The sequence below is a fragment of the Lithobates pipiens genome, unplaced genomic scaffold, assembly GCF_037356315.1.
Source record: "Lithobates pipiens isolate NorthernLeopardFrog02 unplaced genomic scaffold, aLitPip1_a1.2 Scaffold_16, whole genome shotgun sequence".
In the NCBI taxonomy this organism is placed as follows: domain Eukaryota; kingdom Metazoa; phylum Chordata; class Amphibia; order Anura; family Ranidae; genus Lithobates; species Lithobates pipiens.
In genome coordinates, this window is record NW_027507748.1 from 246,557,862 (window position 1) to 246,574,212 (window position 16,351).

Here is a 16,351-nt window from a genome sequence, read left to right on the forward strand (position 1 = left end):
CATTAAAGTGATATAGAGCTGAATGGATCAATTATACATGCTTAAAGTCAACCTGAAAAAAAAAAATCAATACCTCTTAACCAGCTGTAAGTTATAATTGTACCTAGGTAGACAGGGTTAAACAGAACCTGACATGTTCTATGCAGTCACATAGGTTTTTGGTTCCCTATGTAAAAGCAATAAAGTTATTTGAAACAAAGGGTTTTAAAAACGTAACATGGCATATGAAAAAAGTGAATAAAAAACATTTTCAAAGTCCCCATCACCATGTACACATATATACACGCCAACGCTTGCGTTGGGTGTGGCTATGCAGGAAAACACAATTGTGCTACACATTATATGTCACTGCACATTTTAAGCCCCATACACACTATCAGATTGTCTGCTGATTTTTTCCTTCAGGTTTACCAAAAGCATGTAGTACAAGGGCCTGCCTGATTGCATACACATTGAAACCCCTAAGGTTTGACCTCATATTATATGGTTTTGTAAATCTGATGAAAAAAATCAGCAGACAATCTGATAGTGTGTATGGGGCTTTAGAGTGGGAGCAATAATTCTAGTATCATTCATGGTTAACTCTAAACTGATGACTTGTAAGAGCTTTTATGACCAGTAGAATAAAAAAAAGAAGTTGCTGCTGATTTTAAGGTCCCATGATATTTGCGCAAATGTTTTTCAAACAATATTTTTGCTAAAAATCCACTAAAATCAGATTTTTTTAAGCCTATGGTATTTTCACACTAAAACCATTATTAGCAGATAAAAACACAATTTCACAAAATTCCAGCTAAATATAAAAGCTTGTCCTGTGTTGAGTTAATAAATAACAAACATTTGTAGATTTTAAGTTGCACTTTTTTTGCAAAATGGTGAAAATCAAATGTACGTAAAAATGTCTCTAAAATTTTGGCTGTTTTCATTTGTCACTTACAGCTTTCAGATTTTGAAAAAGACCCCCCCCCCCCCCCTCCCAAACCATACATTTTCTGAAAGCACATGACCTGTAGAATAAAAAGAGGATGCTACTGATTTTTTTTAGCCCCACAATGCTTATGCGAATGTTTATCACATCGCTATTTTCAGTGAAAATGCTAAATTCCTACTAAGGCCTAACTCAATGGGGTGTGCTATATCGTATGCCCATGTAGGGCTGTGTTTACCCACATAGTCACGGAACACCTGTGCATTGCTGTGCAGCCGCTGTGTCCCAATTGACATCAATAGGATTGCCTGCATGGGATGCATGAAACACCCTTGCATCCCTGTGCAGCTAAACATGGCCTTGCTGTAGTATACCAGTGTGAACAAGGCCTCTGGGCCTTGCCCTAAAGAGGAGCTTCAGTCCCCAAAAAAGTCAGCAGCTATACAAATACTGTAACTGCTGATCTTTAATTAAGGACACTTACCTATCCAGGGATCCAGTGATGTCAGTACCGAGCTGACTCTGCAATCGGCTTCAGGTGCAGGTGCCCGCTTCACACCTGGATTCCTTCTGTGCATGAGCGAGTTGCTCTGTGCTTTGTGAATGGTCCCGCATTCTTCTGTGTGTGTCTCAGAAGGCTGCAGGGGGAAGGAGGAGGGGCCAAACAGCTTTGTAGATGGCCACTGGAAGTGGGCACCTGTCAAAACCAGGTACACATTCTCCCCAAAAAGGTGCCAAATGTGGCAGTAGAGTGGGGGAGGGTGCAAACAAGCAGAGCTTCCCCTTTTGGGTGGAACTCCGCTTTAAGCTGTAATAGGCAGTGAAGAGGATGCTGATGCCACGATGCTTTGCGCCTGTGGCAAATTTGACCCAACTTGTAGAGATGTCTTCCACTGAACACTACACATTCATTTTTGTAGTTGACATGGACCTGGCAGCGAAAGGGTTAAAGTATCGCCTATGGATAATTTTGGGTACAGAAATGTGTTGTCATGTCATTGTGTGTGCAATTTTAAGGCTTGACATGTTGGGAATTGATTTATTTATTTTCAGGCTTGACATGTCAGTTCTCTATTTATTCAACACTAACTCTTTTACATGTTACCAAATAATAGGTAATATATTGCATTTTTGTGCACTAAAATTAACCTTAGTGTTTTTTTGTGCATATATTTATTTGATTGACCCCTGCGCTTATATCATTACATAGTTAGTCTGACTGAAAAAAAAGACACAAGTTCATCTAATTCAACCAATAAAAGTTAAAAGAAAAAAACTTTCAATCCTATATACAAAATCCAATACCCACAGTTGATCCAGAGGGAGGCAAAAAAAAAAAAAAAAAACAGGAAAGCATGTTCCAATTTGCTCCAGCAGGGGAAAACATTCCCTCCTGGTCCCCCAGGAGGCAATCAGATATTCTCTGTATCAACTTTACCTATAAAGAATCCAGGCCCTTTTTAACGCAATCTGCTGAGCTGGACAGAACCAGCTCATGAGGGAGTCTGATCAATGTTTTCACAGTTTTTGCTAAGAAGAAGCCTTTCCATATTTGGAGAATAAATCTCTTTAAAGGATGCCCCTTGTCCTCTGTGATGACCTTAACCACTTGACAACTGGGCACCTAAACCCCCCTCGTGACCAGACCAATTTTCAGCTTTCAGTGCTCTCACACTTTGAATGACAATTACTCAATCATGTAACACTGTACCCAAATTAATTTTTTGTCCTTTTTCCCCACAAATAGAGCTTTCTTTTGGTGGCATTTGATCACCTCTGGGTTTTTTCTTTTTTGCGCATTATTTGGTCTTTGTGAAAGTTAGAGAGTCCACAAGCTGTGGTGCAAATCATACAAAACAAAAAATCTGATGTACTGGTGGCCTATCTCATTTCTTGCGACCCAAACAAGCCAGGAAAGTACAAATACCCCCCAAATGACCCCTTTTTTGAAACTAGACATTTCAAGGTATTTAGTAAGAGGCATGGTGAGGTTTTTGATGTTGTCATTGTTTCCCACAATTCTTTGGAAAATGAAGATTTTTTTTCACAAAATTGTCTTTGTAATAGGTTATTTCTCTCACTTGGCATGTGCATACCACAGATGACGCCCCAAAATAAATTCTGCTACTCCTCCTGAGTATTATGATACCACATGTGTGGGACTTTTCTGCAGCCTAGCCACTCAGAGAGGCCCAACATGCAGGGAGCACCATCAGGTGTTCTAGGAGCATAAATTACACATCTTGTTGACTATTACACTTTTGAAGGCCCTGGAGCACCAGGACAGTGACACTGACGTGGCACTGATGACAGATGGCACTGATACATGGCACTGATACATGGCACTGATGACACGTGACACTGATGTGGCACTGATGACAGATGGCACTAATATGTGGCACTGATGACACATGACACTGATATGGTACTGATGACAGATGGCACTATGTGGCACTGATGACAGATGACACTTATACGTGGCACTGATGACAGATGGTACTTATACGTGACACTGGAGACAGATGGAACTGACAGGTGGCACTGGGGTAAATGGCACTGACAGCTGGCACTGGGGAGGACAGATGGCACTGACAGGTGGCACTGGGGAGGACAGATGGCACTGACAGGTGGCAGTGGGGACAGGTGGCAGTGATATTGTGGGACCTTTATTTTGTTTTGTTTTTTTACTTACTTACGGCCACTGCAGCCATTCATCTCTCCCTCCTCACACGCTGTCTGTGTGAGGAGGGAAAGCCGGCGATGAGAGATGATCTCATATTGTGACAGACCTAGCCGGGACAGAGGCTGTTGGAGGGGACAGAATGTGAGCCTCTTGCATTGCGATTATGGGCCCTAGCATTTGGGGGAATGGTGCTCTTTGTGAGCTGTACGCCTGAGGACCCCTGAGGTGGTGTTACTTGGATTCAGATCCATGTCCCCCCCAAGACACACAGACTCTGGATATGTATTTGCCATATTAGCAATAGATTGAATCACACTGTTGGGACACAAATTGTTAGATGCTAATGTTATCAACTCCAGCCACCTGTCTGTTGTATAAATTAGTCTAGTCTGGCTTGTAAGGATATTCCACATGTTGTTGTTTGTGCTAATTAACCCTGGGTTTATGTTTATGGTAATGTGTATTGAATAGTCAATCAGTGACCTAGGAGACAAAGTCTTACCCTGAAAAGTCCTATCTCTCAGACAACTAGTCTGGGTCAATTATTAGATAATTAGCTCATACTAATTAGGTTAGGGTTTAGTCTTCTACTGTATTATAAATACTTGGCATTTTGGTTCTAATAAATCAGTCTATGTTGAGCAGCTAAGCAAGTGTCTTCTTGTTTTGTGCTTGTGAGCGGTTGGAATATCTAATATCTATATTCAGACTTAGGAAGCGGTATACTGACGGAAGCACTCAATCAGAGTGTGGGATTGGTTCCGTCACATTGGTGACAAGCAGTGGGTTGCTTCCTGCAGTCTGGGACATCCAAACCTCCACTGGGATCCAAGATCAGGATAGCAGACTTAAGTCACCCCAGCGCAGATATGGACCTGGCATCAGAGTTCCTGGGACTGCTGCGGATCGTCCTTTCAGCATACACCAGGACTGTGTCTGAGGATGAATACCTGGAGCTCAGGCAGCAGGTTCGGGTGGAGCTCTGGATTGGAGCCCTCCAGCTCACTGGTATAAAACAGGGCAAGTGCTTTCCAACCCAAGAGCAACGGGCCAGTGACCAACTGGCACTGCAGATGACATTCTTGGGAGAGCGGCCCCAGGAGCAATGGGTGACTGAGTTGGACAGGCTGGTCCAGCAGGAGAAAGAGCTGGACAATCATTATGGGGCTCTGCAATGGCACACAGAGCAGGGACATTTAGGGGAGACAACAGAATGCTCTCCAGAGGGATATGATTTTGAAGGCCCTGGATTGCTGTGGGAGAGCCTTACAGATCGTTTTGTGTTTGGCGATGAAGGGGAACCTACCCTTGAGGACCTGCAAGAATTTAGAGAGGCTATGCTCGGTCTTGCAGGGGTCTCAGAGCTTAAACCTGATCTGGACCATTTGTTAAGGAAGGAACAGCATCTGGAAAGGGCATACAGGAAACTGCTAGAACACGTTCAGCAGCATGCCAGAGAATCGGCAGTGGAAACTCCGGAGATTGTTGTCCCCAAACCTGAAGTGCTGACAATAGGGCAGAGCTCTGCTAACCTCTGCTCAGCACAGATAGCATCTTATGGGTTCCACGGACAGGAGATGGTGAAACTCTATCCCCAGACACCAATTGCAGTGACAGGGGATTTGATAGACTTTTATGCTGAGGAAGAAGAACCTGATGAGCCTCCAGCAGAAGAGCTGGTATTAGCGCCAAACTTCACTGTGCTCTGCCCAGCACCAACAACAGTATCTGTGGAGTTGCAAGGAGCTTCCCCAGCTGGAGCGCTGGTCACCGGACAGAGGGTCCAAGACCTCTGCCCCACACCTGTGGCAGTTCTGGAGGCTTAGGGTGAGAAGGTAGCGATCACTTCCCAGCTGCAGATATAGGTGGAGGAGGGAGAGGAGGTGTTGGTTGTCCCTCCTCAACCGTCAGCCAGGGTGGAGAAAGCAGTCTTTCCTCCCTAGCAAAGACCCGTGCACCTGGGAGACAGTACCACAGACATGTCATCCCAGCAGCCAGACGAGGAGATGGAAAGGGACGCAGTCAGCTCACCTCACCAATGGCAGCTACACAGTTTGGGAGTGGAGGAATCCAGCCTCTTGCCCCAACAGTTAGCCAAAGTGGATGATGTGGAGCCCCCAGCAGAAGTGCTGGCAACAGGGCAGAGTGCTATCAAACTCTGCCCAGGACCAGCAGCAACTGTGGAGTTCCAGGGAGCTGGGGCAGTTGGCTCATCTCTCCAGCCACAGATTACAGAATTTATGGACTGTTCATCAGAGGATGTTATAGATTACGCATCACCTGCTCAAGTACTTGCAGCAGGACAGAGTACTGCAGACCCCTGCTCCACACCCGTGGCAGTTTCGGAGGCCCAAGGTGAGAAGGTGATGGTCCCTCTCTCCCAGTAGATTTCAGAGATGAAGGGAGGAGAAGCAGACATTTTCCCTCCCCAACAAGGGTTCATTTACCTGGGAAACAATACCAGTGAAAGGGAATTCCAACAGCAGACAGCGCCCCGGAATGATGACACCAACCCAGCTGAAGCACTGGCAACTGGGCAGAGTGCTACCAACCTCTGCCCAGCACTGGTAACGGCTGCAGAGTTCCAGGGAGCCGGGGCAGTCGGCCTGACTCCCCAAAAGTCAGCTGGAGTGGATGATGTGGGGTCCTCAGCTGGAGTGCTAACAGGACAGAATGCTACTGGCCCCTACACACAACTGCAGCTTGAGCTGATATCAATGGATGGAACTTCAGTCTCCACTTGTATACCCCAGGGATGCTGGGCGGTTGGCCCAGATCCCCAACAACTTGATGGAGTGAGCCCAGTCACCCTGTCTTCTCTCCAGGGGCTGCAAAGACTCCTGGGAGAAGGGTCAGTCCAGGCCTCTCCCCAGCGGCGGATATGTTCTCTGAGAAGGGCAGAGGTTGGCTGGGTGAGGAATACTCTGTTTGGACCAATTTGTTTGGGGTACTGTGTGGATACCAGCATTGGGGGACTGGAATCACTGACTAACTTCGGAGTCAACCCGTCTGAGGTCTCCTCCTGTGTTAGTCTCCTGTTGAAAGGGGAGAAATGTGACAGACCTAGCAAGGACAGAGGCTGTTGGAGGGGACAGAATGCGAGCCTCTTGCCTTGTGATTATGGGCCCTGGAATTTGAGGGAACGGTGCTCTTTGTAAGCTGTATGCCTGGGGACCCCTGAGATGGTGTTACTTGGATTCAGATCCATGTCCCCCCCAAGACACACAGACTCTGGATATGTATTTTCCATATTAGCAATAGACTGAATCACACTGTTGGGACACAAACTGTTAGATGCTAATGTCATCAACTCCAGCCACCTGTCTGTTGTGTAAATTAGTCTAGTCTGGCTTGTAAGGATATTCCACACGTTGTTTGTGCTAATTAACCCTGTGTTTATGTTTATGGTAATGTGTATTGAATAGTCAATCAGTGAGCTAGGAGACAAAGTCTTACCCTGAAAAGTCCTATCTCTCAGGCAACTAGTCTGGGTCAATGATTAGATAATTAGCTCATGCTAATTCGGTTAGGTTTTAGTCTTCTACTGTATTATAAATTCTTGGCATTTTGGTTCTAATAAATTAGTCCATGTTGAGCAGCTAAGCAAGTGTCGTCTTGTTTTGTGCTTGTGAGCGGTTGGAATATCTGATATCTGAGGACTTAGGAAGCGGTATATTGACGGAAGCACTCAATCGGAGTGTGGGATCGGTTCCGTCACACATATGTTTACATATGAGATCATCTCTCAGTGGGCACACCGATCGTGCCATTATTAAGCTTACGATCTACCAGAACACACAGATTCTTCTCCACCACTGATTCATCTAGCTGTACTCCTCCTAGTATTCATGATGCATGCATATTCTTAGCCCCAAGTGCATAACTTTACATTTAGCAACATTAAACCTAATTTCCACAATTAAACAGTGCATTGAGGTTGGCTTGTAAGTTGGATACATCATGTAAGGACGTTATTCCACTGCATAGCTTGGGGTCATCTATAAAGACTGAAATGGTACTTTTAATCCCAGACTCTATATCATTTATAAATATATTAAAAAGTATGGGTTCCAACACTAAACCTTGGGGTACACCACTAACACCCAGAGTATGAATCATTAACCACTACTCTCTGAATACAGTCTTTTATCCAGTTTTCTATCCATTTACACACTGATTGTTGCAGGCCTATAGACTTAACCTTACACATTAGTGTGGGGAACTGTGTCAAACGCTTTTACAAAATCCAAGTAAACAACATCCACAGCCATTCCTTTGTCTAAGGTTTTACTCACTTCCTCATAAAAAGAAATCAGCTTAGTCTGACAACTTCTGTCTTTCATGAATCCATGCTGTCTGTTGCTTAAAATATTTTTTTTCTAGCAAGAACTCATTGAAGGGATATTTAGCTTAACTGCTTTCATTATTTAAGAAATTTGGTTTCCATTTTGTGTCTCTCTCTAACATCCACCTCACAAAATGTATGCTCAAGTTTTGCTAGTCTAGTTTCGTTTCCCATGTTACTGTTATCTTCTTTCAGTTGTTTCGTTTCTTGGAAAGCACATGATTTTGAGGAATTGCTAGTTTCACTTTTATTGTAGGCTGTACTTGTATATGATTGGATAATCTGTATGACACGTTCAAAGGGCGGTACTTTCTGAAAGCCCCCTTTAAATATTCACACCAAAGAATAAAGATTAGATTTGCTCGGAGAGACTTTGTTGTTTTGTGTCATTGTCTCAATGGGCTAATCTCCCAGGCCTGTGTGGGGATTGAACGTCACACTTTGACAGACATGAAGGGGTTAAGAAATCACTTTTAGACAATCTACATTTCCTTCAGTTTGGGGGCTTGTCCGGGGTCAATTATAATATATGTCTATATGGTGAGTTGAATTGATATATGTATCTCTCACTGTGACATCTATTTAAAAAATCGTTCTTTGAACCTGTGATTTATGTAGAAGTTGTTTTCAGACCTCGTTGATAAGTTTAACTGCTCTGAGAAGCAGTAAAAAAAGCTGTTCTGAGTTAACAGTGATAAAGCCTTGGGTGGGCTTTAATGGACTCTGAGAAGTTCATTTAATAAGACTGCTTTAAGAAGCAGCACCTGTTCCCGTGTGAACAGGTAGAGAAGCCTTGGGTGGGCTTTAATGGACTCCGTGAAGTTCATTTAATAAGACTGCTTTAAGAAGCAGCACTTGTTCCCGTGTGAACAAGGAGAAAGCTCTGGGGGGGCTTTCACGGACTCTGAGAAGTTCGTAGGAAAATGATTTATACAGTACTGTAATTATAAGAAAAAGTCTGCTAAAGTGTGACGGACAAAACCCTTCTCTTTGCTTATCTTCCTATCGCCTGTAGAAGTTTATAAGATGATCTGTTAACTGTTTGTGTGGAATTTGTCAGCGTTGTAAGGTAAGACGACGCTTTCCACTGCACTGTGTTATAAGGGTACGTAAATAAAAGGCGACAGACGCATCTTGCGGTGAACTCCCGGCTCCTTTTTGTGATTGATGGAAGTTCCCCAACCGAGACGTAGAGCGATGCTACAGTATCCGGTGATGTATTTATGTTTTCTCTTAATGATTTACATATGAATGTTTTGACTCCAATGTATGAGATAGTGAGCATAGTAGCAGTGTTAATAACACTCTCTTAAGGTAATACATAAATTGGCATAGTCGGTAGTATACTCTGAGGCTAACTTTTGATCAAAACATGCTATTTGAATAATTCTTTTTGCTACTGACATCTCTTGCACAGGGGAAGTCAGGTGCAAAATTTGGACATTTGGCTTTTTGCCAACAGGGTTCAAGTGCTAATATCTCACTGACCGTAATAGATAGTGAGGAATTGTTTGCGGCATTGGCACTACAGCAATTGAAAGTAGTGTTTGAACCTGTTGGCACGCTGCCAAAAAATTTGAAATATAAATAAAAATTGTTTGGTTATAAAAATAAGAAAAGTAATAATGCACAAAGCTTGCTTGTGATCAGGGGAACCTCCGGCCATAAGGAGTGCTTGTTGGAATTTTGCCAAAAAAAATAAATAAATAAAAAATAAATAAAAAGTCAAGGAAATAAAAGTCAGAATGTTTAGAAAGAAAAATAAGGATGAAAATAAACATGCTGTGGAGATCCCCGGCTGGACCGAGGCTCCCTATAGCATCCTAGCCACAACATTGTCCACAATGGGTTTAACAGAGACATGAGATGGTGGATTTAAGGGTTAAATCAATGTTTTCTATGCATGTACCATGCACCCCCCTCCTCCCCCTTACATTCCACAACCAGATAAGAGTTTCATGAAAGACTTCATTACATGAGGACACACAGTAAATATCAGAGTGGGCTACAAGCACAATAACTGATTTCTGACAGCGAAGGATGCTGCAGGATGTTTTGACATCCTTAAACAAACTAGTGCAGACACATTATCAAAATTATTTCTCAGGAAATAAAAGGGGTAACTTTTATAAAAGGGAGGGGGCAAGGACAAAGAGGGGGTTACACACAGAGACAACCAAGAGGGAAATTGTCTCGCCCTACATTAACATTAACCCAGTAAGATGGCAAATGGTGACTATAGGTTTGTACAAGACCTAAGGGCCATCAATAGCCTAATGGTACCGATTGCCCCAATAGTGCCTGATGTGTCATCAATACTGCCATACCACAGGATGCTGAGTATTTTACTGTGATTAATTTATTGAATGCTTTTTTTTATTTCCGTCCCTGTGGATGAGGAGACACAGCCAATCTTTGCTTTCTAACTAACATGGTGTAGAATGCCCCAGGGCTATGTAGACTCCTCTGCAGTCTATCCCATTGTCCTCCAAACTACTCTCAGAGCTTGGATACCAGGACACTGTTCATCCCTGCTGCAGTATGTGGCTCCTCATCTGCAGTTCTACTCGGTGGCCGCCCTGGAGGATGGGAGGGATCTTTTGAAATGTTTTTTTGAAAGTGGTCACAAAGTGTCAAAGAAATTATTGCAATGGTGTCAGGAAATGGTTGCATATCTTGGTTGTGTACTCTCAAAAGGAGAAAGGAAAGTCAATCACAAAAGAGCTATGGTTCTTGTGGGTCTGCCCCGCCCACTTACTAAGAAAGACATGCTTACCTTTCTTGGTATGATTGGTTACTGCCGCCAATGAATACCTGACTGTTCCTACTATGACAATCTCCTGAGATAAGCCATAGGTTCAGACATGCCAGACTGTATAAAATGGTCAGATGAAATGTGCAATGCTTTTGTGTATTTGAAAAATGCTATGGTAATGGCTCCAGGGCTCGGCCTCCCTAATTATGGAAAAATGTTTTATTTGTTTGCAAGGGAAAATTGTAAGACTTTGTCAGGTGTCCTCGCTCAGGAGCATGGAGGCAAGTTGCGCCCTATATTTTTTTTTTCCTCAAAGATGGTTCCGATGCAGGTTCAGGGCATGCCTGTGTGTCTCAGAGCTCTCGTGTCCTGTGCGATGATGGTTCAGATGACCACTTCTTTCACTCTCTCTGGGGCACGACACGACACTTCACACCACCAACAATGTATCAATCCTATTGAAAAATGTACATACACAGCACGTCTGCTCAGAGGTTGAGTGGCTATGAGGTGATCGTGCTGTCTAATCCAAAATTGCACATCAAATATGCTTCTCCCACTGCAGGACCAGCACCAATCTTAAATGCCCTTTAGAATTAAAAAGAGAGCAGGATGAGGTTGTGCCACAACATGATTGCATAAACCTCATTCACCAAGACACATCACCCAGGTCTGATTTATCTTTCACAGCACTGCAGAGCACACACAGGCCAACAAACAGATAGCCAAGGGCAATGCTCTGGCTGGTTTAGCTGCTAAACAAGCTGATATTTCACAAAATGCACAGATCTAAATGCCCATGCTAGCCCCAGAATTGCCCTTCTATGATCAGGTTCTTTCAGATTTGCAGGGATGTGCAGAAGAACCTGATCTCAGGGATTGGGACAAAATAAGTGTGCAGAAAGATCCAAAGACTGGACTTCTCTGCAAAGAGGGGGAGCCATATATACCAGTAGCTAGTGCATCACTTTTTATTTCTCAGTACCATGGAATAGGTCACAGAGGCTGGAAGGCCACTTGTGAACTATTGGAGAAATATTTTTATTTTTCAGAACTTTCCTGGAGGGTTAAAGATTATGTATCAAGATGCATCACATGTATCAGGAGCAACCCACACAAGGCCAAACACTCCTTTTACACATTTTCAGACTGACTTCACACACATGGCCAAACTAGGCAAAAGACAGAAATATCTTTTGGTAATTGTGAACATTTTCTTAAGATGAGTTGAACTTTTTGTAACCACAAAAGAAGATGCACAAACAGTAGTGAGGATCCTCATTCAGGAAATCATTCCTCGATGGGGATGCCCACTTCAAATAAACTCAGACAATGGACCTGCATTTGTATCAAGGGTCTGCCAAAAACTCTCAAGATAGAATTGTAGTTTCACATTCCCTACCACCCTCAAAGCTCAGGGATAATAGAAAGAACGAACAGAACAATTAAAAAGACAAAATAAGAAAGGCCACAGGAGGAATCTTTGCCAACTGGAAGAAGGTCCTCTCAGCAGTCCTGGCAGAAATAAGAATGACCCCTTCCAAGACAACAGGGTATTCACCTTTTGAAGTCTTGATGGGTCTACCTTTCCCCACCCCATAGGCCAGAGCACCTTTAATGATGGAAAAGGTAGATTTAGACTTAATACAGGAAGAATATGTAAGGAAATTGGTTGAAACATTCGATACAGTTGAGAGAAATGTTGCTCGCACCTCTCCTTTTTCTTCACAGGAAGCTACTCACCTCTTTAAGGTGGGAGACACCGTGGTGGTCCAATAGCTGAACAGAAGTAAGAAGCAAGAGTATCCCTTTGGACCTCCTACCACAGTGGTTTCAGTGACCAGAACAGCCATCCCAGTGGAAAATTGCCAGTCCTGGATCCATGCCAACAGAGTGAAAAAGGTTGCCCAAAGCTCCAAGAGCTGGAAGGAGATCTTGGATACAGGAGACCCTCAAGCCGAAGTCCAAGCAGAGGAAGGAGGAGTTCCTGGGAAAGCAGGTCCGGCCAGAGAAGATGACCTCGCTTATTTTACCACAGACTTCTGGCAAGGCATTTTGCCTCCTGATCCTGATCTCTCTGACAGTGTTCCTACCCACCTGAAGATTTGGGTGCAATTAAAAGTATCTGTGGGAACACACACACACACACATACACACACACATACACACAAGAGAGCATTACAGTGACACAAGCTAGAATCAAGAGAGAGACTGGAGATAGTTTTACTGATAAGATGCTTTTGCTAAAATGTAAGTATGCTTATGCTCGGGAAAAAATCAGGGTATGAAGAATGTAGGATATGTAACAAATTACATCCTAGCACTGCCTGAATTTCCCTTTTGTCTGTACCTTTAAATATTTCCTCCTTTCGCAACGAGACTCCTCCTCCGGTATTCCTGACTAACATATCCACTCTGTACATAAACAACTTTGTTACCTTTCCAATAGCAGGTAGAAGTCATTCCCCTGATTGGTGTTTTAATTTAGGGAATGAGACACAGACTAACCCTTCTTTCTGCAGCAGGTCAATATTTAACATCAAGATGTGGGAATGCCTGCTCACTGTTTCAAGTATCTGACCCAGGGCTAAACTGAACTTTGCATAACTTTTCTTCTTTCCCTAAAAATGTAGGTGAAATATTGCACCAATAATCGTGACACAGGACAAGTACACTCATGAGATTGTCGCTAAGAGACCTTTTGCACTAGGACAAAGTATTTATGTATGTTGTGGGAAAGTGTGTTATCCCTGGGTGCCCCTTCATGTTAAGGGATGGTGTTACCTTGCATACTTGGTACCTGTCATGGGAGTGGTGGGGGATGATAAAAGGGGACATCCCTTAGAGGTCAGCTCCAGCAGGAAGCTAGGGACATTGCTAAAACATGGAGCCCATTTGCCAATGCAGGATTTGGGCTTGGAGGTATATTTTCATGGTTAAAAGACATTGTCCTTGTTATTGTTATGATATTTATCCTTGCTCTGATTCTTTACCTCTGCTTTAAGTGTTACACTTGCATAGTTGCACGCCTTCAATCTCCCGATAAGGTTCTATCCTACATGACATACATGAAGAGTTATCAGGCAATCAACGCCACAACCCCAAAGAAGTATTAAGACACAACATAGAATGTAGAGATCATCTTATATGATCTAAGAGGGGATTGAAGGGATATTTAGCTTAACTGCTTTCATTATTTAAGAAATTTGGTTTCCATTTTGTGTCTCTCTCTAACATCCACCTCACAAAATGTATGCTCAAGTTTTGCTAGTCTAGTTTCGTTTCCCATGTTACTGTTATCTTCTTTCAGTTGTTTCGTTTCTTGGAAAGCACATGATTTTGAGGAATTGCTAGTTTCACTTTTATTGTAGGCTGTACTTGTATATGATTGGATAATCTGTATGACACGTTCAAAGGGCGGTACTTTCTGAAAGCCCCCTTTAAATATTCACACCAAAGAATAAAGATTAGATTTGCTCGGAGAGACTTTGTTGTTTTGTGTCATTGTCTCAATGGGCTAATCTCCCAGGCCTGTGTGGGGATTGAACGTCACACTTTGACAGACATGAAGGGGTTAAGAAATCACTTTTAGACAATCTACATTTCCTTCACTCATCTATGTGGTCTTTTATTAAAAGACATAAATAACTAGAACTATCCACCTTTTTATTCTACAGGGCCTCTTGCCACCTTCAGGTGAAAAGACACTGGCTGAACAAAGGCAGAAATTCCCATCCAGGCATAACCCCTCCCAGCTTAGCTAAGCATCAGTTGAAGCAATGAGGAATGAAAGCAGGAGCAGAATGATCTTTGTTTCTTGTGAGGTACTCCAAAAAATGTCCTAATTTCTTAATAGTACTTTACAGGACACAGAGGACTTCATATTCATGACTACTTGGGATGTCCCAAAGTACTGAACATGAGGGGTTAGCAACAGAGCAACAAGGTAAACATGCCCAAAACCCAAAAACAGATTGGGGAGGGAACCCCATTGTAGAGTTGGTTTCAAGACTTTTCACTGAAAATTGGCATCAGTAGAGATATAAATCTACCTTAAAAACAAGACCCTGCACTGAGCAGTGAGAGAGGCAGATGCTGTAAACTGCACTGAGCAGGAGAGGCAGATGCTGGACAATGCACGGAGTGATCGGACAGTGAACAGCTGAGCAGCAGCACGAGCAAGTGGAGCGTAGCGGAGCAGCTGCCGAAGGGACATGGCTGTTTGTGTGAATGGAGTGAGGCAAGAAAGCTGTGAGCAGGAAGTAGGATTTCCAGGCAGGTAAGTGGTGTGAGGATGTTCTAGGACTGTGAGAAGAGATTCTGGAGCAACCAGAGGTCTCTGAGTAACTGCACTGCTAAACACTGACTGCTGAGGTCCCTATGGGTACTGAGTACTGAAGAATATGAACTGGGGCACTGTGAGCACCAAGTTCTGAGAACACAGAAGGCCATGTAATCAGTGAGCGGGACCAAGAGGGTAGAATGTTGGGGGCTGTGTAATCAGTGAATGGGAGTAGGAGCAAAGGATACAGGGGAGGTGTGATCAGTAAGCAGGTGGAGATGACACCAAAGGCTGTGTGATCAGTGAGAAGGAGCTAAAGGAAAGGATACAGAGGGCTACGTGAGTGGGAATAAGAGAGGACACAGAGGGCTGTGTGATCAGTGAGAAGGAGCAGAGTGATTAATGAGCGAGATCAGGATCAGCAGGCACTGGGAGCCTTGCGATCGGTGAGCAGGATTATGAGGAGAGGACATTGGGGGTCATGTGACCAGCAAGCAGGAGAGAATATCAAGGGCTGTGTGATCAGTGAGTGGATCCAAGAAGAGAGGATACTTGGGGCTGTGTGATCAGTGAGTGGGGGAAGGGGTGGAGGGCACTGCAGCTGTGTTTTCAGTGAGCAGGAGAGGACGCTTGGGGCTGTGTGACCAGCAAGCAAGCAGGCGCAAAAGGAGAAGACGCAGAGGGCAATGTGATTAGTGAGCTAGAGCAAAAAGAGGGGATGCTGTGGGTCATGTGATCGGTAAGCAGAAGCAGGAGGAGAAAATGCTGGAGGTCTTGTGGGCAGGATCAGGAAGAACAAACACCGGTGGCCCTGTGAGCAGGAGATCCCAAGCAGTTAGGGAAACTAGTGCTCAGAAAAGAATAATGTTAAGAAGAAAGATAAACAAATTGTATAAAATATAAATTCCTAATTTTTCCTGGATTATCCTCATTACTTTAGTGGGTCCAACATGTCCAACAGGAATAGTGATGCAACTTGGTGCACATTTTGTGCGGTGCATACATTCCTTGAACAACCGTTTGTGTGTGAATACAGCTATGCAAAATGTGAGCAAGTGGTTTCCTTAAAAAGCCAGATCCTGGGGAGTGCCGTAAGTAACTGGGGAGTGCTGAGTAACTGGTGAGTACTGCACCTGACTGGTGAGTACTGCGAGTAACTGGTGAGTACCGCAAGAGCTGTTTGAGTAGGAAAGTGAGACACAGCAGCACGCTGTGTAAAAAGTTCCATTACTGGATGGTGTACTTGCTGGGTGAGCTTAACCACATAAAAGACTGACGCTCTGATTAGAGCCATGAACTATTGCCTGTAGGCCTGTATGCTGCGGAACTGTGAGCTTTACCTGTGTGCACAACTGCGT

General features: G+C 43.7%; 1 protein-coding gene across 16 annotated transcripts in view; it reads right to left on the reverse strand.

The window, feature by feature from the left end:
- Window positions 1-16,351, reverse strand: part of PLEKHA6 (pleckstrin homology domain containing A6) — a 1,584,742-nt gene that overhangs the window by 339,180 nt on the left and 1,229,211 nt on the right. The window lies entirely within an intron of this gene.